We start from the raw sequence: 25,808 nt of genomic DNA, 5'->3' as shown, positions 1-25,808 counted from the left end.
GCTATTTAAATATTCTAAGTAATAGTAGTAGTGGACCCATGAGGTGCAATTCATTAAAAGAGAAATAGTCTTCAAGTATTAAATAAGAATAAAGCTTCAGGTATTTAATAACAATAACAAACATAAGACGTTATTGGTATTTCTGTTAATCTATCGTTAATAAATTAACAGTAAAATCGACAGCAGCTGAGTGGCCATTAAGATATGTACCACTGTTATACGTAAATACTAGTGTTATATTGTTGGATCGATGCTCTGAATTAAGTAGAGATACTATAGCATCTGCGAACGAAACGCAATAAAGTCACTAGAATTTCCTCGGTGTTCCTTCTTCCTCTGAATGGGAATTTTCCCATTCCGCATAGATATCCGGCAGCTCGATGCCTTTTGAAGAGGGAACTAGCCAAATATATTTTTGCCTAATAGGCTACGTCCTTTGAAATACTCATATGTAGTGAATACTTAATAAATAAGCTTAATGTCGTTCTACAACTATTTCCAAGAAAGACGCTCTCTTATATACGCATTGTACTATGGCCGCCAGCGTGGTTTTCACCATTAGCATTGAAAGTTCGTAAATTTCAATGATGACCACACTAAGGAAAAGAACGTTGGCATCGACGTCAATGAATATCCGTGACGGTTCCTCTCTATAGTGGTCTTAAACTTAGGAACTTATTGTTGAAATTCCAGCTGGTTAGGACGGCACCGGCGCAGATCTCGTCGACATGCCCTACATGTTCGACAGTGCAAGTAACAGTAACAATATTTAATTATTGCTCATCAACTATAATACGCTAACTAAAACGTCATCTGAGCATCATAACAAGGCTAGTCAAACTTGAACATGGTGCCAGCCAGGAACATGCAAAATAATCGGCCCTCATAAACGTATCGAAGGTGCGCTTCCGCTGCACATTAGGTTGTGCTAAAAGCTGAAGCCTCAAAGAGTTTTGTAATAGAGGTCTAAGAAGACGTGACCTTTACAAACAGATAAGTAAAAGTGAAAAGCAGACATAGGTAGCTGATTGCTGTATTGTTTTATATGTTTTGAGCATTCGATGGTGAGTATGCGGCTTTCGGGAGACGTAAGGAGCGATTCGTGGCCATCGCCACAGGGTAAACTCGTCATCCACATCATCAACCGTTAGTTACAAACTGTAAAACTGTGTATCTCTTAGCAAAAATAAGTACTCGCCAGTTGCGCTTATACCAATATACTTACTTTGCTGCCAAAGATGTATGCATAGGCGATCATCCTTATAAAGGTACCGCTGGAAACAGCGATAGACAGCTCAATCGGAGCAAATAAGCACTCGTCGAGGAGATTCGGAGACGGTAGTTTCCACTGCATGGAAAAGTTGACGCATGAGGCTGTAGCATCAGAAGCAAGCGATTCACAGCCGATAGCTAAAAAGGCGAAACACGAAGAAAGATTGGCCCGTATAGGCTCGCTGGATAGTGACGCTTTCTGGGACAGGTCTCTCTCAAGAGGATGAAAGATCTCATAGATAAAGTAGACGGCTCTAACAAACGCAGGGCCAAAAGAAGTTTGTAGCCTAAATCTTAATAGCATTAATGAAAATAGCTTTATGTCGTTCTTTTCGATGTCCCGGGTAGACACGCAGCTCAGACTCTGCCGGCGTTCGCCGGCAAAAGTTCACTTATAGGCTGCAATCTGTGCTATCCGGTTGGAAATGAAAGAAAGTTGTCGAACTCCATCGTCAGAGTCATTATGAATAGTGAGCGATCTAGAGGTCGCACCATTAAGGCTTCAGCAGTAAAAAAGATAAATACGCAGAGTAGCAAAGAAACTCTCAACTTTAAATAAATAGTAACGCGACCCGAAGAAATAAATAGTAACTTAGCAATTGAAACCGTCACCGATGTTGCTGTCGTGAATGAGTCAGCTTAGAGATGAACAAGAAGTTTTATGAGTAGAGTCAGAGATACGAAGGAAACAGGCCTGTATAGTTTAACTTTGCATAAATGCTTATTTGCGCTACGGATCATTCTAATCCGCTATGTATCCTAACTGAAACAGAATAAAATATAAGTATAGCAAGCAAGGAAATGAGGCCTATAGAGCCAGCAACCCTTTTTGTGCCCTCCACTGGGCTAAACCTTTCACGATTACACACGTTTGATTGACCTACAAACTACAGTATACTGACAAGCCGAAATAAGCTATTACCTGGAGTTGATCTATGAGCGTGCTTGACGTAGTAAAAGCTTTTACATTTAAAGTTCGAAATAGATTTTTTAGTTTTTGTATGCATTTTATATAGGAAACAAGGACTAGCCACAACTGCATTTGTCTGCACTCAACGAATGCGAGATCGTCAAGAATATTTGGATTGCAATAACAATCTAAATATTCTTGACGATTAAATTCTGAACTACGCGGAGCAGCGGTAAGTGACGATTGCGCGGAACACAGGAACGTCAAGTCAAAAATCAAACATAATACGCTGTCTTACAAAGCCCTTTTTCTGCAAAGAGATAAAACGAAGTAAGCAGATGGCCATCGGTGGAGAAACTCGCCTGGCCTTACATTTTACCCCGGGGAGCAAAACTGAGGAACACAGGAAACAGGCAAAGAAAAAGCAGCATAGCATGCTTTCCTAGAGTCCTACGACCCACTTTCAAATCTGTCCGTAGCAATGCTTTCTTCTCATGGCCTGCTTAACCAAGATGTACCGCCAGATGTTCTGCCTGCCGTTCTCGCCTGATCTCTTGTGAGGGCATCCCATAGTCGTCGCTTTCGCTCACGGGTCATTTGAAACCACCCTCGCTTTCACCAAAAACATGACCCGACGACCCCGACAGGCAGGAGGAACGGCCCAGCTACACCCAAGGAGAGATAGGATGTTTTAAGGCAGTAGGAGTCGGACGATATAGGCAGGTCGTATTGAACTGTCGAACATAGCGGGCCAGTTTGTAAACGATTTTCTTTCTATTTCCTTTAAATGCTACTTCTTTGATAAGCGTTGACGGCCGGAGAAGAAAAACATCAAATGACCAATATGAAAAAAATAATGATATGGTGGCATAGGAGTGCAAATGCGTTAAGGGATGTCATAAGTAGTTGAAAACAGCATATCTGAATACACTAAGTTGTCCCGGAGCTATTACGCGAACCTATTCAACGTTGCGTACCTCGTAATGATAAAAACCGAATTTCCCTATGCGTTCTATTTGCAAGGGTCTTTTGCCGATCATCTCATGAAACGATGACGAGCTGTGCCGGTTAATGACTGGAAGTCTCATGCAAATTGTTCTATAGGCGATACTGTCACGAACAGCATCTCAAACATCTAAGTACGGTTTTCTCCATAGGGCACCGGCCTGTTGAAGTCTAAAGTGCAACCTCCGCTAGCTCATATGGTAAATAGGGCACCCCCGTATGATCTGAATCATCTATTTATCTCTCACAGTTTATTTTCAGATCAACTTAACAAACCATCAATTTTGTATTAAGGATAATTTCATTAATTCACAGCATCAGGTTGTGATCTAATTGGTTTTGAGCGAAAGGAAGACCTCTGCCTAACTTAGCCATGCATAAGCTATAGCGATTGCAAAATTGAACTTTTTCCACCTCTGTTAGCACAAGTGTGGTAAATCTGCTATTACCTGCATATGGAGAAAATCTCTGGCTCGCTTTTTACCTCACTTTCGATTCTTAGCTTGGATTTCGTCGAAAGCTCGGAGGAGTTTCATTCGATTTCCAATGTTCTATTCCCCCTGTCTTTTTTGCGTGCCAAGTGCTTTGTCTTCTCGCTTCTGTAATTCTCCTTCATCTTATTCTTCAATCGCAGTCAGTGACTCGTTCCCTAAATCTTTGCCAGTCCTGACTAAACTATCTATGCGACCTTAAAGCTACGAGCCTTTGCGCTGGACTTTACTATGTTGTCGTTCTCAATTACGTAACGGGCCAGTAACGCGGCGACGCGTATCATCGGCTTGGCCGAAGTTGTTCGATTTTCCTCGCTATATCCAGATCTCAAACCAGTGATGGCTTTTCTGTGGAGAAGACATCTATAGGAGCAAGCCAAGACGACCACGAGAGAAAGCAGGCTAAATAGAGATAGACAGACAACCTAAATTAAGAGGGGAAGAGCGAAGACAAATAGATAAATAATACCCCTAGTGGATTCGACAGCTACGAACCTCAGCCTGTACGATAATCTCTATATAAATAGGGGCTATACCAGTGTTAAGTTGCTTACTGAAATCTGAAGCAAGATATAGTTAACGGTAGTGTCAGACGTACACTTCGGCATTTAAGCTACCTATATTCGGTTATTACATAGTATCTGATAGCATCAACCGTAATTCTCATTTATCCCTATGTAACTACTATTCAATCAGTTCGATCTATTTAAGTGAACCGAGTCTAAACTCCATATGGGAAACTGTTTGTAATGTGTTCAAAGAAAAGTACTGCATTTTGTACGTGAAGATTATGTCCATTCTCAAAGCCGCAACATGCACTCCATAGTGGCTTATCCGGTCAAAATTTAAGAGGAAAAATGCCAATTGGGTATCACTAGTTTTAAGGCCCAGGACGAAATGTTTCGATGCTTGCGAACCGTGATTATCTGATAGTATTATTATCTGTAACAGGCATATGATGTGCAAATGCAGGGTCCCCTGACAGCTGTAAATATCCTCAGCCAAAGGAAAAAAAGAAAATGAAAAGCAAAATTTCTACTTGCAAGAATACGAAGGCTATAAGGTCGACACATTAGTGCCTCATCGCGGTTTCCACACGCTCTCAGACTTTAAATGCAAGCGTTTCTACAGGCCTTTGCCTAGCACCATTTGAATATTACTTGTATCCACAGTTTGTGCGTCACAAGTTAATCTGTCCGTGTATTCAATCTTCTTTGTGATACGTTCTTGATTTCTAACAAAATTCTTAGCTAGCTCGTATTACAGGCTTTTTCTGCTCCGCCCATCCAACACCTAAATCGTAGCTATTTTATAGGCAAAACATGTAATCCAAAGGGAAGGGGTAACTCAAATATTCTGGACCCGTTGTGCGATTGCACGACTTCTCACGACGGCGGGAGAGGGGGGCAAGCCACCGCTATTACCTCCCTAGAAAATTTACCTTGTATACTGGTAGTGGACTAGCATTTCCATGTGTGGTCGACTAGTTTCTGCACGTGCTCTAGGCGGGAGCAAGATTCTTGGAAAATATTTCGTGCCGAAAGGTGATGGCGAAAGCTAAATTCTGCATTCGCTTGGAATCTCACTGCGCCAATGGACGCCTACTACTTTCAGCCGTTATGTGGACCGCAGCTTTCAGCAAGCGGACTTGAATTTTCCATTACCACCTGCGATTTGAATATATACGCGCCTGGCTTTCACACATTTTGCTAGATATGAGACTCTTTTACATACCGGTCCCAATTTCGACTTCGGGTATATTTGCCGTCCTGATTATCGCGGTACTTGTGCCTCGCACTAGGGCCTCATCGTTGCTGTTGGCTTTCAAAGCAAATAATAGATACGAAAGGCAAAATTTTTCACAATTAGAGGCTAATCGGAAAGAGAAGTGTAAAAAAGGCGACCCACATCACTGGCAGCCAAAGCATTTTATGCCGAATTTAATTTTACGTCTGTAATTAGCTCTAGTACTAGCATATTTGTTAAGCAATGATTTACATCTGTGACCAAAGCAATTACTAAGGTCCTTTAGTTACTTAAACAGAATGGTATACTGTTCTAAGGGTTTCGTTCGACACAAGTCTCACTTTTTGTACTAAGACAGACTTCATTTCGTTGCGCGCAAATTGGACTCTACGGATCTAGGCGTTCCCGGATGGTATATGGCCTTTGAATGCCTGTCTCGACAATATAATCGAAAAGCGTTGCATAAAAAATCCGTCGGTATGGCCACATAGGATTTCGTGGACCTCGGGAAATCTCCACACAGGTGTCGTAAGCGCCCTTTAAAGTATGGCAGATTTGATCAGGGGGTCAAACAAGGTAGTCAATACCGCATCAGCAATGTAGCGACAAAAAAAGAATAAGAACTAAACAAATATTCTCCTCTACGGCGCGTATGATGCACGATAGCAGCATGCCGAGAATACAAAGTCGCCGTGTCTCCAAGATTTATTTCTATGTATAAGAACGTCAGTCTAAAATCTTTGAGAAACGCCGCTGGGATTTACACGCGTAAGGAGGTGAGCTTCACTGTGATGATGACACAATCCAAAAGAGAACGAAGTGCAAACCTCATAAGCACGAAAATTTCGATAAGCGAGATGTTCGAGAGAAGCTTATCGCCTGCTGGCGTAACCCTTATTGCGTGTATGTTTGTATACTGGCCACAACCTGATTCCACGAATTCTTGCACGTTGTGCCTAATACATATGGACATTCTATAGACCTTGAGTGCACCGATTTGAAGTCCAGTCAGTCTAGTGGAATAACTTACTTAGTGGAAAAGCTTATTTGTATAGCGAAAATAGGTTCTGTGGGTAGTATATGGCAAGCAAGCGGAAGCATGTAGACGATCGAACAAAGTTAACTTTCGTCTCTGAAAAACTGATTAATATGCAGCTCGGCGCTCCTTTATGGCCGGATGTTTATAAATGGATACTGGTATTTTCTAAACAAGACAGCATTACGTACGTCTATAATGATGGTCAAGTATCCAGCCTATTGACATTCGTTGAGTTGAATGGAAGTCAATATAAGATAAAAAATATCATAATAAGTAGGTACCTTAATTCATCATATATAGAAAGTGATATCCTGATCCCTGAGATTGAACACTGGACCGCATCATAATGCCCGGTAAAACTGTTTCGTTATTGTTATCACCGCCGCTGTTACTAGCAGAAGGAACAACCAAGGAACAGGTGAAAGACTTTGAAGCTAGCATTTGTTGAGATTAAAACTTTCTACTGTTCTTCTTTTCAACACCATGCGCAGCCAATTTGTATTACTTTGCGATTATCTAGTGATAAGTGTAACCCTTCTCCTAGCACTTTCCCGTTAAGTAGATCGGTCAACTTCAGAGTTGCTCTATTCTGGTGTTTGTCGTTAAATGACAACAGGTTGGCCATCAACAATTTGAGAAGTAAGGCCGCATATAAAAAAACACAGGCCCTACTGGTGCGACACGAACGCTGGTTTTGATGGAAGGTAACTAAGGGGTATAAAAAAGAGGGCTCTCCAGTATTGCCCGAAGCCATTGGCCGCCCGAGGTCATCACGTCTTCCGGGCTTTACGGTGTGAAGCCCAGCGTTTCGTCACTAGTCTACCTTTTTCTTTCGGTGTGGGCGTCTTGGCACCGTAGCAATCGACAACATTGATCCTTCAGTGGTTAAAGCAAATCAAATCAGTATTTACAAAGCTTCTCTGTTTGGTAAAAATCATATTTATATCGTAATACATAATATTTAACCTATTAAGACAAAAAGCGATCATTTGTGATTTAAAGTTACGCCCTTCGTATCGACAATTTGTGTACAAAGAAGTATCGTCATTAACATAATCCTTTTGTAAGACATGAATCATTATCGGTAACACTGCTAATATTTCTCAGAATCACTACACCTTGCTGAAAGTAATAAAAAAGAAAACTTCTCTTGAACGATGTTCTCTGATTTATTCTTGCTTAAAGTGCTTCGCCGGCTTTTGAGATGTCTGTTGCTACGGCAGGTATTGACGCAACAAACTAGTAATCGTCTGGCTATTTTCCTAATCGCGTCCATCGTCCTCTTTGCTTCAGATTGCGTTTGTCGACGTCCCTCGCGTTCCACGTCAACTGTATGGCCTTAAATCATCTACGAAAGATGTCTCCGTTGATGTTTTGGCTTTTGTTGGTTTTTCTTTTCGTTGTCGGAACATACAAACAAAGCTCTTCAAGCTTCCCTGGGGTTCTTCTAGTGTTGCTTACGATCTTCACAGAGATGTCTGTTGGCAGCATGTTGTTCATACATCAGTAATAGAGTCACGCGTCGGCGTACAGCGTCTCTAAACAGGTCGTCTGGATTTGCACCGACGTTTAGTTTTCGCAAACTTCAACTGTTGTCCACTGCTCTGCAACAAACGCCACTACTGATGGCAGCGGTGACGACGCCGCCGCCGCCGTCGCCGTCGTTTTAAAACAGCACTATACTTTCTTGGCAAGGAGGAGCTACTCGACTTCGCACGAGCCTGGCAATCGCAATATCAACTTACCACTAAATTCACTATGAAGTTAAATGCCACAGCTGATGCGATATCGCTTCAAACCTACAGGAAATACCAAGGTAGAGTATATTTTATTGAACTGAACTAAAATACCAAAGAATATTAACTATTCATTGTTTGCTTGTGACTTTACCCCAACGTGGCCTTGGCAAAAAACATTTCAGCCCCTAGAACACTAGTGATCGTCTGAACAGGCACGTCTTTCGCTGTGGAAAGTTATAATGAAATTTTCCATGTTCTAAGCTTAATAGACCATTTGCTGTAAGAGGTTGGGAAAGCTTACGTTGCAATTTCGGTCTTTAGGAGAGCGCAGTGGCAACAGGACTGCTTACTAAAATCAGGCCGGGGAAAGGCCAAACACGAATAATGGGTACGGCTTGAGAATAGACATTTGCTTCGTGTTGGGCATGAACCGTAAGTTACAATGCTGGCACAGGTTTGTACATAAAAGTTGACACATTTTTTGGGTTGCGACTTCAGAACAAACTGTCAGGTAATTCTGATTCGATAATGCAGGCAACCGACAATAGAATCTGTGTAATCATTTCCTGAACAAAATGTTTAAAATCAGCGTGAATCAGCATTTTTTCTGTAAACAATAACAAGAAAGAGCCTTTCGGCTCATTCGCTTACCATTGAAATTTCGATCTACTTCAAAAGCTTTCCGCACGAATCTCATCAAGGCGTCGAAGCTGAACGCTGTTTCATTCCTCGACTGCACTTCAACGGTGTTTTAGGGACCTAAAGAAATGTAATGGGAAAATGAGGCTCCTTCCTAATGTCGCCGTTCGGTAAGCTTGTAGGTCGATTCATAGCAGCGGATATAAGTAGCTGTAAAGGACACAGGATTTGTAATAGCTCCAACTACTACGCGGTGAACTGTTTTAGCTTCAATAGGGCACATGCATAGAGATAACTTCAATGCTTTACGTGCTCACACTATGTCATTGTATTTGTTACTTAGTCAATGGAGTCAGCCATTTATGCAATAGTCTAGTGTGCATTGTTTCATACAATGTGGGTGATATTACGCAATAACATATTTACTTGTTCAGTGTAAGTACAGATATAGGTTTTGCTTTGATGAAGAGGAGAAGGATGCGTATACATTCACAGCGGGGTATCTTTCAACCGAACATAACTCAAACTAATGCTCAAAACAACCAGGCCCCATTGAACTCGTATCTAAATGCATGCACTATGGTATTCCGTGTTGTTAATGGTTCATAAGCACTCTAGCTTATAGGAAGTGAAGTAAGTTACGGAAAATATCTGCTCGTAGAATAGGCTCAAGGGCAGGAGCCATAGGGGTTTTCGTCTCGAAAACAGTAAGAGGGGGAGCGCTGCAAAAAAAAAGCTGCCCTCGCTGTTTTACTTCCGCCGACGTTGTTCCTTCGCCTCTGCGCACTCTTTGTCTCTCTCGTTTGCTAATGGGATCACTGTCAAGAATCCAGTTTGCATCGGAAACCAACTGAGAGGACTACTTCGCACCTCGTTTCCTCGAATCCCCTTCAAAGTATCTCTCGCTTCTTTAGGCGCTCCTGTCTACCAATAAATAGATGTCGAGCTACCCTCTGGCGTTGGCAAATGGTTCTTAAAATATCGGCAAATGAGGGACAGTGAAGTTTTCATCGCTGCTCTGACTCTTCACTTTCAAATGCCTGCACTTTTTTCTGTAATTGTTGCTGCAAAAACAGCGAGACTTACAGAAAAATAGATAGTTAAAACATTGCGGTACCTATGTTCAACACATTCCATGTATTATTGTGTATTACATAAGACGTTGTGGCTACAAATATTTACAACATTCTCATGGTGGTTTTTTTTTCGTCTCTGAATGATTTTTTTTCGTTATTCAATGTGTTCGAACACCGCGACTCTTTTCAAAGCCAAAATAGATCGGGCGTAGTTATTATAAACATTTTCTTGAGAACTTCATATTCATAGGCAAGTTTGGGACGTTATAAAAGAATATCTCGAATAAACTGTCATTTAACCCTGCGATATTCATTACTGACTTTGTGTTGCTTGTACGATAAAAAGTTGAATATTTCTATTTAATTATTGATTTCAATTAGAGAATATCATTCAGTCGAAATTTAGTATACCCTTACCGGCCAAGCACAAATGCTTTCAAAAAAGGTCACACAGTTTCTTAGATGCTCGAAAGAACGTAGTCAATTTTAAGTATTTCTATTGAAGAACTATTCGTTGCATTCTGTAAGCAAACGATAGAAAGCCGTTAACCGCTCGTCGACCCTGGGTGCTTTGTTCGGTAGTGATCCGACCTTCGTCCTCTTTAAATGGCGTAAACAGTTAACACATATAAGAAGTTACAGCTGTAAAACGTAAGTTCACGTCTCATAATTGTCACAGGCAGTATCTGACAGCGATAACAGCAAATATTTTGATCGATACCGGTAATGGTTCGTAGCGCACCCACAATGGCCTAAACGCTAGAGCGCACAAAAACAAGCGTCGTCGTCGTCGTCTTCTGTGTTGAAATCAGCTCACGACTCATGTAACGATCAAAGGCCCCGATGCCGCATGCGCATTTTGCACCAAAGAATTTATTACTAGTGCGTTGCTGTTACCCTCGATTTTTATATTTATACAATAGTCATGTTTCGATGTGCCAATACCACTCATATGAAACACTTAATTGGGGCATGCAGACGACAAGCCTCTTCTCCGCCCCAATCGATTCCACCTGTTCACTAGTTGCATTACAGATATGTAAATCTGCTAATTATTCATCGCTTTCTCTCTCTCTCTCTCTCTCGCTCTCTCTTAAAAAGAGGTGGAGGCCAGTCACTGCCAGCTTCGTCGAACGGAACGAACGGAGAACGAAGAAATCGTTCTCACGTTGAACGGCCCCTTTCTGACGCAGCTTTCACCGCTCACTGTCTGTCAATCTTACGCTGACTCAGGAACGGGACATTCTGGTCGACTGGTTTCTTTTCGTTCGCTCCAAAATACTCTCGCCCATTCGTCGGTCCCTTTTGTGTATACTGCTTTTCTTTAGAGCTCGCTTAATGCTACAGCCTCTACACCACTACAGCTACCGCTGCTACGTATAGTGCACCAGCAGTTACTCTCTTTGCTGTTATCATTCATTCTTGTTTGAACGGAATGGCGAGCAGACGGCCTGAGGGCTCTAAGGACTAAGCCACTATCTACCTTTTTTCACCCAACCCCCGCCCGACGATGAGAGGGCCCTCCTTGGGTTGAGCCCACCAAACCCAGCCCCAACACTCAAGCTGTCGCCACATCGCGAACTTTCTGAATTCTTGTGCTATACCAAGACTTGTCTTGATCACTTTATCCGTCGTCTCCTCTCGTCGAATCATGGAAAAGAGGTTTGTGGATACGGGTGAGGGTTGAGGGGACTTGGTCTATCGCAAAGAACAATCATCTTCAGCTCCCCAGTCCATGACCCCCTCCGGCCACAGCCTGTCGCTCCATCCGTCCTATTACATGGGGCAAGCTAACAGACGTTGCACCGTCTGGAAGGTACTGCTGCGCTTTTCGGTCGTCTAAAGGAGTGACGTACGGATTAAGCAAGTACAGTAATTAGATCTCTAACCCAAACAAACCTATAATGCTATAGCAGATACTCAGCGTGTGTGTTGTTCTATGTGTATTGGTGCAGCTGCTGCCGCTGCTACGACCATTCTTAGCCGTTTGCTGCAATTTAAGTGCCCCCTCCCAGCCAGTCACATCCTCATCAACGGACGACAAGCAACGACGTACTAAACGGGTCGTCGTGAAGAGAGGGGGACGGTTGCAGAATTGTTAGGGCACGAATTGGGGCAGCAACTGCGGAGCTCAAAGGCGTCACTCTTATATTATTATTCAATTTTGACATCAACCAACCAACCAACCAACAAACAAGAGACCACCAGCGTCCTAGCCTCCCGCCGGGTCGGCGCAACGGCGGGAAAGAAAGGCCAAACATGATTCAGTTCAGTTTAAGTCAGCCCGCTGAGGCTCTACTATGTATTCTGCTTTAGATTGCCTTTCATTCTGTCTGTGTTGGCAAGACTTCTATGGCTTCAGCTACTTCTCCCTTGTTTACTTTTCTTTTTCTTCAATGGCAGCATCATTTTATGCGTCTACGCGAGGCACGAGATCCGACGGATGACGGCTTATTCGTGGGGCCTGTCTAGCAAAGTTTGCCACATTGCCATACTATTACTCCATCCGGTTCTGCTACCGTTGTGGCCATCATCGGTATAGCTCTACCCGTTTCACATAGCCGGCTCCCTAGCGGAAGATTGGATGGAAGAACGGACTTGCTGAGAGGTCTCAGGGATCTCAAAGGCAAGGGCCTTAGTAACGAGACTCGATTGATCTTGTGTTCATGAATTTTGGTGAGTGGAAGAACAAGCGGATGGGAGGGTAGGCTATAATCTGTCACCAGTGTCAAAACCCCTTAGGTCGGACATCTTAAAGTAATTTCAGGCAATGAAAAATTCTGGCTCATTTTGCTACAGTATATATACTAATTGTATAAAACCAATAATTATGCTATACTTATTAATGGCTTGATGAAATGAAGACAGAGATCAAGTTAATTGCTTTATGAAGATCGCCTTAAGTTTAACGTCAAAATGTATGCATTTTCTAATGATAAGGTTACCTGCAGACTGTCACATTATTAATCATTGCACCACTTTCCTTGGAGTCGTTATATCTGATAATGAATTGCGATACACTCACCTCGGTGCCCTTTCTTATTATCACGCACTGCATTAGCACGTACTCGTGTTTTGATAACGGCCATTTTGATATGCGTAATCGCGTATGAAATAACGGTGGCCGACAACTGAAACACGAATAAAGCCTTGTTAAGGACACGGTGTTTAAGGAAATACATTCAGTTGTATGCAGAATAGCTATCTGAACATACAAGTATATAGTGGTCTGATTTAAACAGTTCCTTTCGAAACGTCTCCTAAGTGTTATCTAATGGATACGAAGTCTTCTCTATCTTTAGAAATACAGAAATCGGTATTTACAACTTTGCAACTCGGTAAGTGATTTAAGGAACTAACTGTGTCCATTTGGAATTCATTTGCATGCAAGCTCGTATTGTCTGTTGTAAGAATTATATCCAGTCTTGAAATTCGTACCACACGCAACCTTATCTCGTTGCCGTCGCCACATGGCTGATACCTAGGTGCTTTCTATAACGCAATCGGTAAGCAACTTGGGAAATTTTTCTGGGCCCTCATTAGCGGTAGACTTTGCGATCGCGAGGCTTAACTGCCTGCAGGCGTTTACAAACGCTCTGTGAGCAGATCTTTACGCTCAACCGCATTGTTAAGAGGTGCTCGAGGTTAAACCTTTGCTATACACAGATTTTTTCAGTATAGATGAGTTTTCAGTTTTATTTACGTATAAACAATCCACCCAGAAGCAAGCATTGTCGACTTGTTAGTTGCTGCAAACCTGATATAGTCCTATTTCTTCAGTTTCGATATTTTTTATACAACCAGCTCAGAGAGCACCGCAAGCGAAGGCCGAACGAAGGCGTGTGTAAGTGGAGTGGTTTCGTCTTAGCTGTTGATTGCCGTTAGTTCCTAGACTTTCTATCGATAAAATTAAAAGAAAAAAGGTTTCGGAACCCAGGACGAGAGCAGCGTTCGTAATTGTGTGTTTCCTATTCTCTTTGCCTTTTCTCCCCGTTCGTTTCAAAGCCTCGATCCTTCTGCCGTTATTTCATAGTATGTTTTTTCTTGCATACTGCTTCATACCGTCATCTTCTGCTCGACTGCATGCGGAGCCCACCCGCTGACTTTTTTTCTTTGCTCGTTTTTGTCCAGCGACAAAGACCAGTGTTCGTTACTCAGGACCCTCAAAGCTGCTATGGCTGCTCAGGGCACTGCCCAGCGGGGCCTATTATTGCTTTCATTTCCTCCCTTTTATCCGCTTTACTTCCCGCCGTTGTGACTTAGTGAACGCTAAACTGCCTCAAGTCACTTAGTTGTGTGCTGGTATCGGCGTAGCCTCGTATGCTTCGTTGTGGCCTCGGTCGTGCGGACCGACACTCGGACTGCACGCCGTTTGTCAGCGTCAACGTTCACTATTCCACTCCAAGCCTTTTTATTCTCTTAGTCGGAACGAAGGACCGCTACCACGCCGTTTTGCTCTTTCTTTTTGACTCGCCTTCTGCTTCATCGTCCTACTGCTCATCGTTGTCAAACGCCGACAAAATCTTTTTCGGCTGATCTCCAACACTTCCATCCCTCATTGCGTCGCTAGATGCTGGCTCTTTATTTCTGGCATCGCTCACAGACGTGGATCGGTCTTGCGCCGTCGCTCGATCGGCCACCCCTTGAGCTTTCTCTACAAGGCAGTCTTTCAAACCAGCTTGGAGTGGCCATAAGTCCTGCACAACCGCAAGCGATGGACACCCTGGTAGAAGTTTTGCCTACAGATTTGTCTTCGGTGGAAAGAATTAAGTAAATGTACATCAATGAAGTCCTCCATATATGACGCAACATCGATTTTTCATAGAGACGTCTTACTGAGGTCTGGCTGCGGGCACCTATACGTATTGGACCGAAACGCCATCACGAATTTACACTAATGAACACAAATTTATTTATATGTCGCCATCGTAGCCCCCAACATGCTGACACAATGATGAACCTTTCTGTTATGCATCCTCTATATGTGCACGTACACATATAGGGTTCATTTTGTTTATGTACAATGTCGTGGCCGCGGCACATAGACTTTGCTGACAAACCACGAACAGCTCCGTAAAATGGCCGTCGCCCACCTACGGCCGGCATAACTAAGTTGGTCTATCGTACCAAAATGACATCAGCAATCAACGTGTACAAGACTAGTCATGCATTAAACCGTTGAATCTTCAATAATGAGGTGAAGGAGAGAAGGGCATTGGAGAAATGTAAATGATAGCTCTGTGTATCGCTATCCTAAATCGATCTGAACACCAATCACAATGTTTTAAATGAGATCAACCAGTATGGACCAAAATGGACAAATAAATTTTTACTTTCTTTCAGGGCGTATTTACAAAAGTAACTACTTCTTGATAGAGCGCACTATTTCACGGCTGTATGTAGCTCATATACAAAGTGTGGACAGATCGAGATGGCCGTTTGTTCCTACAAAGTTACCGATTTGCCAATTTGCAGTTAGTTAGTTAGTTAGTATAAAATTAGGCTGGCAACTGTTGACAAAAAAAAATTAATCTACTAGAATTTGCTTTTGTGTTCGAGTAAAAATTGAATCATGGGCTAACTTAAATCAATAGATTTTCCTGAATAAAAACATGCAGAAGGAAACTTGGCAGATTATCAGTTTTTTTTTTGCATCGATTGTTAACTATAGCCCAGTACATGATAGTACGTAGTTTCTAACAAGGCTGAGTTTGTGCTAATTCTGAAAGCCTGAAGCCTGAATACTGGACACGAAATTCATAAAAAGGTTCATTTAGGCAGTCTTTTTTTTTTGCACAAACTATAACAGCTTAAACGCCAAGATGATAGTGCATATGCTTTCTATTCATATCAGTTTGGCCTCCAGATATGGTCATGTATAGATAAAAGGCAGCGTGTTAAAGAGAAACGCATACCACCCAAACAATCTTTACCATATGAAACTTTTCATTTATGAATTAAGTTGGTGGTTAAGTTTCCATGATTGTTTATCGTCCTCCATTGACAACTTTTCGTTCCCTGTGCGGTCAGTCGTTATATATACATATATGTATATATATCAACACACACACACACATTAGGCTGTTTCAGCCTCCTGTTTGAACACCTTAAAAACGGAATATTTTCCAACTGGTAGTTACGATGATCTCTATGAGTACTGACACAATACAATACAGCGGAACATACAGCGGAAATAGGTAATTCTTTAAGGTATGGCCGTCCAAGTACCTGCAATACGTAAGTTACAAATGTTAACATAAAGGAATAAAGTTCATATCTAACTGCGGCATGCGAAATATTTTTCGGTGAGATGGAACAGTACAGAATTCATGAATTTTATAGAATTTAACGACGTTGACTCCCTCCAGGGCTTTCTTATCGAGTGACTATGAGAGGATAGCTCCAAATATAATGTCCTGACTAGAATACCATTTCAACGTACGTTTGATTACGAGTCTGCCGACATTCATTTGAAGGTCTTTGAACTTGAAAAAAAATAAAGGACTTTTAGTGGAAAAGAAAATAACTAAGTTACACAGGTTTTAAGATCTGGCAGTTATCCTTGAACCGCGTTTAGGCAACAACTTCTTGCTTGATTGAGTGTAACGATCCTTATGCCTTGTCCTCCTACCTTAAGTTGTTAATTGGTGTCACCGGTATACGACAGCGATGTTATACTTGAAGGGCAGTCTTTGAACCTGTTACCGTTGGCTCTAACTAGAAATGCTTATGCCGTTTTAAGGAAGTCATTTTAAAATATGATGTATAGTTCAAGTTTGTATAAATGTATAGGTTTCTAATCCACTCGAACATTTCGACATGCAAATAATGCAGTTAGCCATAAACAGCTGAAAACTGATGACAGTGATATATACTTTGTGTATATATATATATATATGTATATACAAAGTATGACATAGGGATAATACAGAACAATCATAACCAGCTCTGTACAGCATACAGAAAAGTCATTCATGGGCCTAACGCCCGCGTTCAAATTTTTGCTGCATCTAATGTTTTGCTGACCAGGCTGTCACATCTTACGGTAAAACATCCGGACCTTTATCGAATCAATAAAAAAAACTGCGACGAGTGACCATAACTCAGAACCGAACAGGAGTATAAAGTGTAACTCTTAAATTACGCCCTATCAGTAAATCGGAAGCTCAAGAGTACATGGGCTTACAAATAAGTTCGACATATTTCCAATATTTTCCTTGCAATGCAGATTTCGAACCCGCAAGCACTTCGTACGGAATCCTCGCATGCAACAGATGGTTCAGATAGGCTACCGCCGGGGTGGGGAACCGAGGTTCTGATAAACTTGCCAGAAAGCAGCTTAAAAGTACGCAATCTGATAGGACTAAAAGCCGAAGCATCAATCCGGCACCAATCTTCAAGCGCTTCCAGGAACGTATTTATTTAACTACAACTTCTTAAGTACAGCATATATATATGTATATATATATATATATATATATATATATATATATATACATATGTAGCAAAATGTTGTCGAGACAAATGAGAACACTGTTGCCATCCCAGTCTGGAGCTGGCACATAATGCCATGACGAGATTGAGAAGCAATAAGAAATTTAGAATTCTTACCGAAGAACTCGATTTTCTAAGAGAAAACCTAACGTTTGTCGAGAGCGAATTGTACGTTGCATATGGTCGCTAGCCGCTGGTAGTTTCGCTACGTCAGACATTGCACGACTAGATCACCTCATTTGTTCCATATGTCCACCACATTTTGTTCTTTAGTAGAAAGAAGGAGTTGTTGACGAAATTTGTAATGACGTCAGTACTTTCTGTGCTGTCTCGGCGATCCTAGAAGCAGGGTCCCCAAGTTTCGAAAATGCCGCCGCAACAAATATCTTTAAAACAGTGAAAAATTTTCCGCCTTTAAAAACGAAGTAAGAAGATTAGCGACGATCCTACTTCCACTGTGCTTGTAGCGCTTTCGCTGAGGCATTGATCTCCTGCTCCATTCAGCAGGACTACTACTCGAATCTGTCAACATGATAAAAAAATGGCGAGAACTCGTTGACACGCCCTGTCAACAAAACGACCGTTTGAGGTATGCTCGTCTCGTCTGTCTAAAAGCATCCAGTCGGTCACACAGTGAGCAATTCATGTGGACACGAAGAATTTTCTCGTGTCGTGCATACCCGTTTCCTGCTAACCGTCTACTTTAGAGTTCCCATATACCCAGATACTTATTTCCCGCTTTCAGCAAAAAAAGAAGCTTCTTCTACGCGACTTGGCGCTGCCCACTTACTTTCAAACCCGGAAGGGACTCCTCTACTTAAAAGTGTAATATCAATAGGAAAGCTCACAATGAGATGTGACCTGACGCCAAACGGAGAGAATAGATAAGAAATATAATAAGCACAGGATTAGGGAGTCGACAAAGGAACTAACAAAAACAGGCCGAATCTGTGACAGATCTGACGCAAGGCTACGATCGAGATGAAAAGTAGCCCCGACGTTTCGATTCGTTTGTTAATCGTTTGTACGTGAACCTTGTATGAACCCTTTCCCAGACATAATAAGTCTGGGAAAGTAACACTCTACAGCACTGAAAAGGTTTCCCCTGCAATCGTTGCAATTTTGTCACGGACGAAAAGGTAAAAGGTCTGCGCAGACGAGTCGGCAAAATTGATACTAAATATCTTGAAGTGTATTGCTTGCTTCAATCCTCGCGCAGGACCTATCTGGAAACGCCTATGGTTTATTTTTAAGACTTACCTCGATAAGAATATGAGATCAGCTAAATCGACAGTGGGCCCATTCGGTTTTTTTTTTTAGTTTCTAACTAGTGCCGGAACCAAACATTAACAACTAAGCCGAGCTCAGTGAAAATCAAAATACTTTTAAGGTATCGCCTTAATAGGTCTTTTTTAGCACAAACGATTAGCTCTGAATCGTTTGATAGCTGACGAAGATTTCTGATATGAAAACTATTAGCTTTGTCTTCCTCCTCGTTTTTCTCTTGTCGAAATGAATCTGTTTTGATTTTAAGTCTTTTAGAAAGTCAAATGTGTCGTTTCGTTATTACTACGAAACGAAAAAACGAAATTCAATGGAAGTATGCGGATGATATCGTATGTTATATATGTTTGCGTTTTATACAGGCAACAATATGGTGTCCATGAGCAGGGCGAGTTGCAACTCATACATTGGGTATACAATGCCGCTATCTTCAGCCGGAACGAAGCATAAAAGACTAGACAGCAAATATGCTTAGATTTAGCATTGATATAGCATTTTTTTTATGTGATACATCCGATTTTACGTGAAGTAATTGCTTTTATTATTAAATTTTAGTATTTCATTCTGGTTTGTTTACTGCATCCGCAACAGGCCTCGAGTTGCCACCAAACATTTCAATAGCTAAAAAGCTGAAAGTTTGAGCAGTATTTAATATTAATTTAATATAAGTTTTTCGAATCTGTGAAATCTTCAACTTCCGCCCCGTCATCAGCTTTTCGTGCACGACGTGACAATATGCCAAACCATTACAAACTTATTCAGTAACAACCTCCATAATAAATTGAACCTCGAAGTTCTTTGCGGTGTACATTCGAGTGAGTCACCTTCAGCTCTCAGTCTTCGAATTCAACGTCATTTTCCTTCTCATTTGCCTACCCATTCTCCGCTGTGGTAAGTAACTCCTACACACGGTGGTAGTCGTCATTGTCAACGTCGACTGAGCAGCCCCATAGAAGAATACTTCGCTGGGCGATGATTCGGCAATGAACGCCGCAAATCCTTTCTGCCCTACAAGCGCCAGCGCATATATCTGTCCGCGTGCACGCTTTCGCACAGAAGAGTCTACTACTATTACTTAAAGATGACATGTACTAAGAGGACAGCGGAACCGCGGTGGTGTTCGCGCGACCGAGAGATATGGTGCGCTGCCGAGATAACGCACGAGGACGGATCCTCTCTAATAGGGAAATTCTTTGCGGGGCAAAAACAGAGAGTAAGTGAAAAAAACAGTCCGCCCCGTGCTTTGGCCCGATCACTCAACAAAGTTCGAGTGAAACAGTGTCAAGGAGCGGCGGTACATCGCAGAGAGTGAAGCATATGCAGCAAGACTTCTTGCACTTTCAATCTATTGCTTCTCCTTCAAAACGCACACGTACCATATCCATCTTTAAGAATGTCATCGTTACGAACCCGAACATCAATTCAGTCCGTGTAGATTACCGGTAGAGACTAGCTAGACCGCAGGAGCTAGTTGTGCATATTTGACTCAGTTCCTGTCGTTTGCTACTGAATAACCGGTTGCTTGGAAGTTCATTAATCCGCTGCTCCAGATTTCGTAGTCATAGTCTTTCGGACTGTGTGCGATCGGCGATGCCGGTGAAGTCTTGCTGGAGGTGCAGGCCATGACAAGGCGACATGGACACGACCAACCGGCCTATTGAGCAAAAAGCAGCTTGGGTAGGCAGAGCTAGTGCAAACACGAGCGGTGCACAGTGTCCGTAGAATGCCTCTATTCGGTATTATACATTTGCGAGAATTTTTTGGTTTTATTATTAACGAACGATGACGAAACACCTAATGGTTGCTACAATGAAATCTGACATTTTGCCAAGAGAAATCAATACACTGATGTAGAGGTATTCTTATGGTAAAGCAGCAGATGCCAATGTGCCCTTCCTGCAACCACTTTCCTTAATAGGTATATTATAACGCCCATATACTTAAACTAGATTTATGCCGCGATATGAAGTCTACGAAATAGTGCTTAGTACGATTTAGCGAATCCTTTACGCCTCTGCCATAGTTCATTTATTTGCGTCGCCCACCTCACATCGCTAGTGATAGCCCACGAGATTGTCTTGTACTGTTATTGACAGAAAAACTCGCAGGTTTATTCTAGACAGGCTGATTGATGAACTTTCGTGTGAAGTTCTGTACAGTTAGTTTTCTGCTGCTCGGAGATGGGGTCCATTAGTAGTTCTTAAGGAAATATTCGACTATTGCGCACATTTAAACAGCTGCGAAGCTTATATTTTAAGGGGAATTGAAGAAAGATAGGTCTGACTAAATCTTCGCCTTAGTGCTTGTGCGTCAAGACATAGCTTATTACAATCAATGACTAAATGGCTTTTGTCCGTACCAGAAATTAAATCTTTCGTCTTAATTTTGACTAGCTAGATCGGTAACCAGCTCCGCTCTTTTCTTTGTGTCTCGAATAACAACAAACCATCTGTGGCAAATTGAAACATGGTTCTGACTTTGTTTTGTTGCTTTCCTTATTATTCCTTCTGTGGACGTCGACTCTATCCATGCTATAATTGACATCCCCCACTAGGATTTGCGATAGCCTTACGTTTTTGAAACGTAATTCCAAATTGGTCTCGTTAAACGTTTCCCTATTTCGAGCTTATTCCAATATAATGGCTACAACTCGTCCGCTTTCACGAACCCCGCTAAAGTGACGTCGGTAGCTTCTCCGTCCTTCGTACTACCTTTGCGGCTCTTATACAATCAAGGCCCTTTCCGCCTCGTGTTTCCTGTGCTGTGTTTATTCACCACCACTCCAAGGCATAGACCAAACGCAGCACATTTTAGGGTGTCCATTGTACAATAGTCCTGTTTACTACATAAGTGCACGCACGAGCGCATTTCTGCATATCTTCTCGCTATCTGTCGAGAGGTTGAGAGGAACTAGTCTTCAACGTCGAGTCTCATTGAGACAACGTGAGAGAACTAGGGCGAGCAGAGCACCTAACCACAAATTCTGTGACTGTTAACCAGTTAGCGTCCTATGTTTTTTTCTCGATGTCTTCTTTTGCCTTCAGTGCATTAAGTCTGTCAAGAGATAACAGCTAACTTACTGAGTGACTGACGGTTCCAATGAACATCAACGAATGCATCACGCACAACTTCGGGGGCGCATCATCTTACCTCGTTTGTAACAGATTGGTCCCGATTCGCGATTACACTAGCTAGCAGTTTGCTGGCCATATGCGTACATTGCTAGGAAGATTAGACATACGTCAAATAACAGCGGTCACTTTTCTCGCTCGTAGTTCTTGTTGATACATCTTAAGCCGCTTCTAGGGCTTGTGTGGGCTGACTTGACTATTGGGGGTCATAGTTCGGACCGTAAAACTTCGTTTTTTTTTTTCCTAATTTATGATGATCAAGTAGATGACTATCTATTTAATGCTGCATTGCAAGCATCACTCGGTACGTCGTCGAATCAGTGAGTATGTGGACTAATACATTATTAGCATATATAAGTTGTTTTTTTGTCAGAAGAGACCCTCTTGTCTGGCGGCCTTCCACTATGGTAATTGGAATATGTAAATTCCACAAAAAATATATTGCATGAAATAACTGTCAAAGGTAGTAGTGGCATACTCTGCGCGGCAGCTTTTGATTGGTAAGTGGGCTCCCGTTTATTTATGACCAATTGACCATGGCAGCACAGAAGAATCGTTACGTCTAACCGTACAAGAATTCAGCACTGGCAATCCAGGTAACGTTAATTACACCTTCAGGGAATATTTGTCGGTAAACATTTAGACAGAATTAACTCCTACCCGCACCGTACACACAGAGAGATGAAACCAACTTTTGACTTATAAAACATCAGAATCAGATTGTTGCTTATACTTAATGTATATTACGATTTAGAAACTGCGAGACAAATGTTTCAAAGGCATCTCCGAATCTCAGCTTGTCAAAGATGCCTGAATGGCATGTTTAAAGTGACGTTTGTTAGACGATGTTTTTCCCTAAATCACGCAAATAAATATGTGAACCTTATGCAAAATATTGAAGCTACCTAGTTTTCTGTGCAGCCTAGTCATTTTCGTCCATACGTATACGAACGTAGCCATTATATGTGACGATTTTTCGTGTGCGGCGTGGTAAAAAACATACTCAAAGATATGAATCCTCGCTTCTGACAATTTTGCTCGTAAAAAGGCAGTCAGCTTTACCCAACAGAAGGAGAATCAACCTGATCGTGTATTTCGGCCGTACAACATGCAGCAAAAATGAGTACTATCTAATGGAAGCAATAAGGGCGCTTATTTTTTTGTCGACTTAGCAGCGCAAAGATAAGCTTATGTTACTGGTGGCGGCTATTTTCATCAAAAGACAATCATTTTGAAACGACGAGTGACGCTCGAACAGTACCGTCTCATTTGTTCTCTAAAATGTGTACCTCGTATATCTCAATGAAGGCTCAATCGCTAAAAAACAGAAAGCAACAGAACAAATCTTGATCTATTGCTGAAAATTCGTTTTCCCATCCATTGTAATGCGTCACGTTCACAGTGGTTAAAATGAAGTACATCTGTTAAATGAATTTCAACGTTTCTGAAAGTTCTGCGAATGGCGAAGCACGGTTTCCAACCAATTGACTTCAACGATTGAACCGCTCCGACAAAAGCGCATCTATTCATCAAGGACACGTGCCTAAAAAAATACAATGTAAATAATACGCCACAAACAGTCTGAGCATATTTTTATCTACCTATACGGCAATGGAAAACAATAGACAACAAAAAGACGTAATGTTTTAGGTTTTATACAACTATGAGAGGTCCTGTTTATTTACAGTTGCAGCACAAAGCCGGTTCTTGCTTACTAGTGCTTGCGAGTTGAATTTGTCAAAAGTGTACTTAGGGCTCTACTAGCAAACTGATGTCTGAGGATTGATGATTATGATCCTAGCAACAATAAGGCCACGAGCATATTTCCTTTGTCATACAATGACGGCGAGCGGCTTTGCGGTTACTGGCTACGGTAACACTATTTTTTTTTTCTTCAATAAGAAAAATACCCCTCACCTGGGGGTTCAGCATACGCGAGCCTCTCGTATTTCGTGTGTCCCGTATTCCGAAACCTGGTTCCTATATTCGTGGGTATACAATAAGGTAGTACTGAATAGATTTATGAAAATGTGCTACCTGTTCAATGTTTGGGAGGTTTGAGTGATCAACTGTCGAATCCACAAGAACAGCAATAACAGTTGTATTGGCAGTATTCTTTCCATTTCACTACATTTCTTTGGCTCACACCTCTTTCTTACAAGTCTACCGCCCAATTACCTGTCTGCTACCAGATGCCTGGGTGCCGACTGCCCGCAATATCACGCCCATATCAAAAATGGTCCCCGTAGTCCATCGAATGCTTACAGCCGCTATGATGTTACCAAAAGAACCGACAGACAACTCCAATTTCCTAGCGATATCAGGAGTCGACAGTTGTAGTGGACGTGGACAACTATCACGAGACGTTCTGCTGTCCGAGAACGCAGTAATGTATGTGCACGTATGCACGGCCGCAAATTATTAAACATCTATCTAAAAGGGTCTAAATGCTTTAAACGATCAAATCTTGTTTACCTTTCACAAGATCTGCTGTTACATTTGTTTATTGTCAGGATCGTTCGCATAGTTTAAGATAAGTCATATGGGCCGATTATATTTGTAAACAAAAAAGAAAAGAATATATATATATATATTGCCTATTATTGGTGATTCGTACGAAAGGTCGCTTTTATCGTCTGTGGTTCTCAAACGTATGGAGTGTATGAGTGAGTTTGCCAAAAAACCCTCAGATAAAGCTAAAGCTTTTACAGAGCGTTCTGATGCCGTTGCAGCAGTACTATCTGTTCTCCACTGTTTTTTAGAGTTCCATATTAATGGCCCATAGAACGACACTGGCCGATATCGCGACTAATACAACTTTAACCCAATTATTCTCTCACGTTCTGTCGAAACGAAAGCGCAGGAGAAGACGGCGATCGGGGCGGCTACGATCTACGGCTACCAGCGTTGGGTGCCTCGCCGCCCGGCGTTGACCCTCACCCGCACCCCATATCACCCTTTCTCAATGGAGGGCGAGAGACGCACGAGGTTTCGTCGCGCCGGCCAAACACCCATTTGAATGCCTAACGCAGCTAGATGGGCTCATAAAAGTTGGGTAAGGATACTTGCCGCCGTTTTCAAATCACCCATCGGTAAAAGCAGCTGCGCAGGAACAATCCAAAGTGTTTGTTACTACATTGGATGCCGTGATTTTTCGAGTAAAACTGGATAGATCCTAGCACATCGCATTGATAATACTAGACATGCCACTAATATCAGCGACATCTGAACACCTTCAGTTCTGGTAATTTGAAGAACAGCGAAATTTGACGGACTACGATATTTGTAAGCAAAAGAACATATGCTACAAAGACTCATTGCCTCAATTGATACGTTGTAAAAAAGTGTCAGTGAAACACATATTTATCGTTTAGTGTGAGTGAGCGAAAGTTGGATAATTTTGTGTAGACGCTGCTCAGTTTCTATGGAGAAACGTGTTTGATCAAAAATAGGCTCTCATCAAAAGGTCTACGGACAAAGAGAGACAACAGCTTGCGAAGCTTTGTGAAAATCGTTCAGGACTACAGCATTGGAGATAAGGACTTTACCTAAATCTTTTTCTAGGTGTGGCTACTTCTACCCGGGCATCTGTAAGAAACTGTAACAGCCTTTATCTAGAGTTCTTGATTGATTTCGTCAGTGAGTACGTGAAGTGACTTGAAACTTCACTTTAGAAGGAAGGTAGTCTTTTATGTTCGGCCATCCAAGCAAGCGGCACTCATTAGACCTATTTTGGATCCTAATCATCTCTCAACACCAATTTCGGTTCGTTGCATTGATGAAACATCACTGAGAGCGGCGGCGGCGACAACCCATAATGATGAAAAAGCCCCAACGGCGTCTGCTTGCTTCCCTGACAGCGGCTACACTTATCCTGGCGCTAGCCGTTGCGCCGGGTTCCCAAGGTACGTCTTATTTACAATCCATCTACATCCATCCTACTCTCTGTCGGGCCTTTCGTCCATGTGCTGACCATCCGGTC

General features: G+C 42.1%; 1 long non-coding RNA gene across 1 annotated transcript; it reads right to left on the bottom strand.

The window, feature by feature from the left end:
* Positions 1-7,634: 7,634 nt before the first annotated feature.
* LOC111251915 (uncharacterized) lies at positions 7,635-22,132 on the bottom strand. The gene is made up of 4 exons (XR_002674021.2): positions 21,846-22,132; positions 12,943-13,048; positions 8,854-9,051; positions 7,635-8,262 (listed from the first exon to the last, which is right to left on the bottom strand). It is a non-coding gene; the product is annotated as an uncharacterized LOC111251915 (long non-coding RNA).
* Between the last annotated feature and the right edge of the window lie 3,676 nt (positions 22,133-25,808).

The sequence above is a fragment of the Varroa destructor genome, unplaced genomic scaffold (genome assembly GCF_002443255.2).
Source record: "Varroa destructor unplaced genomic scaffold, Vdes_3.0 BEIS01000005.1, whole genome shotgun sequence".
NCBI classification, from domain to species: domain Eukaryota; kingdom Metazoa; phylum Arthropoda; class Arachnida; order Mesostigmata; family Varroidae; genus Varroa; species Varroa destructor.
This window is presented reverse-complemented; position numbering and strand designations above follow the sequence as displayed.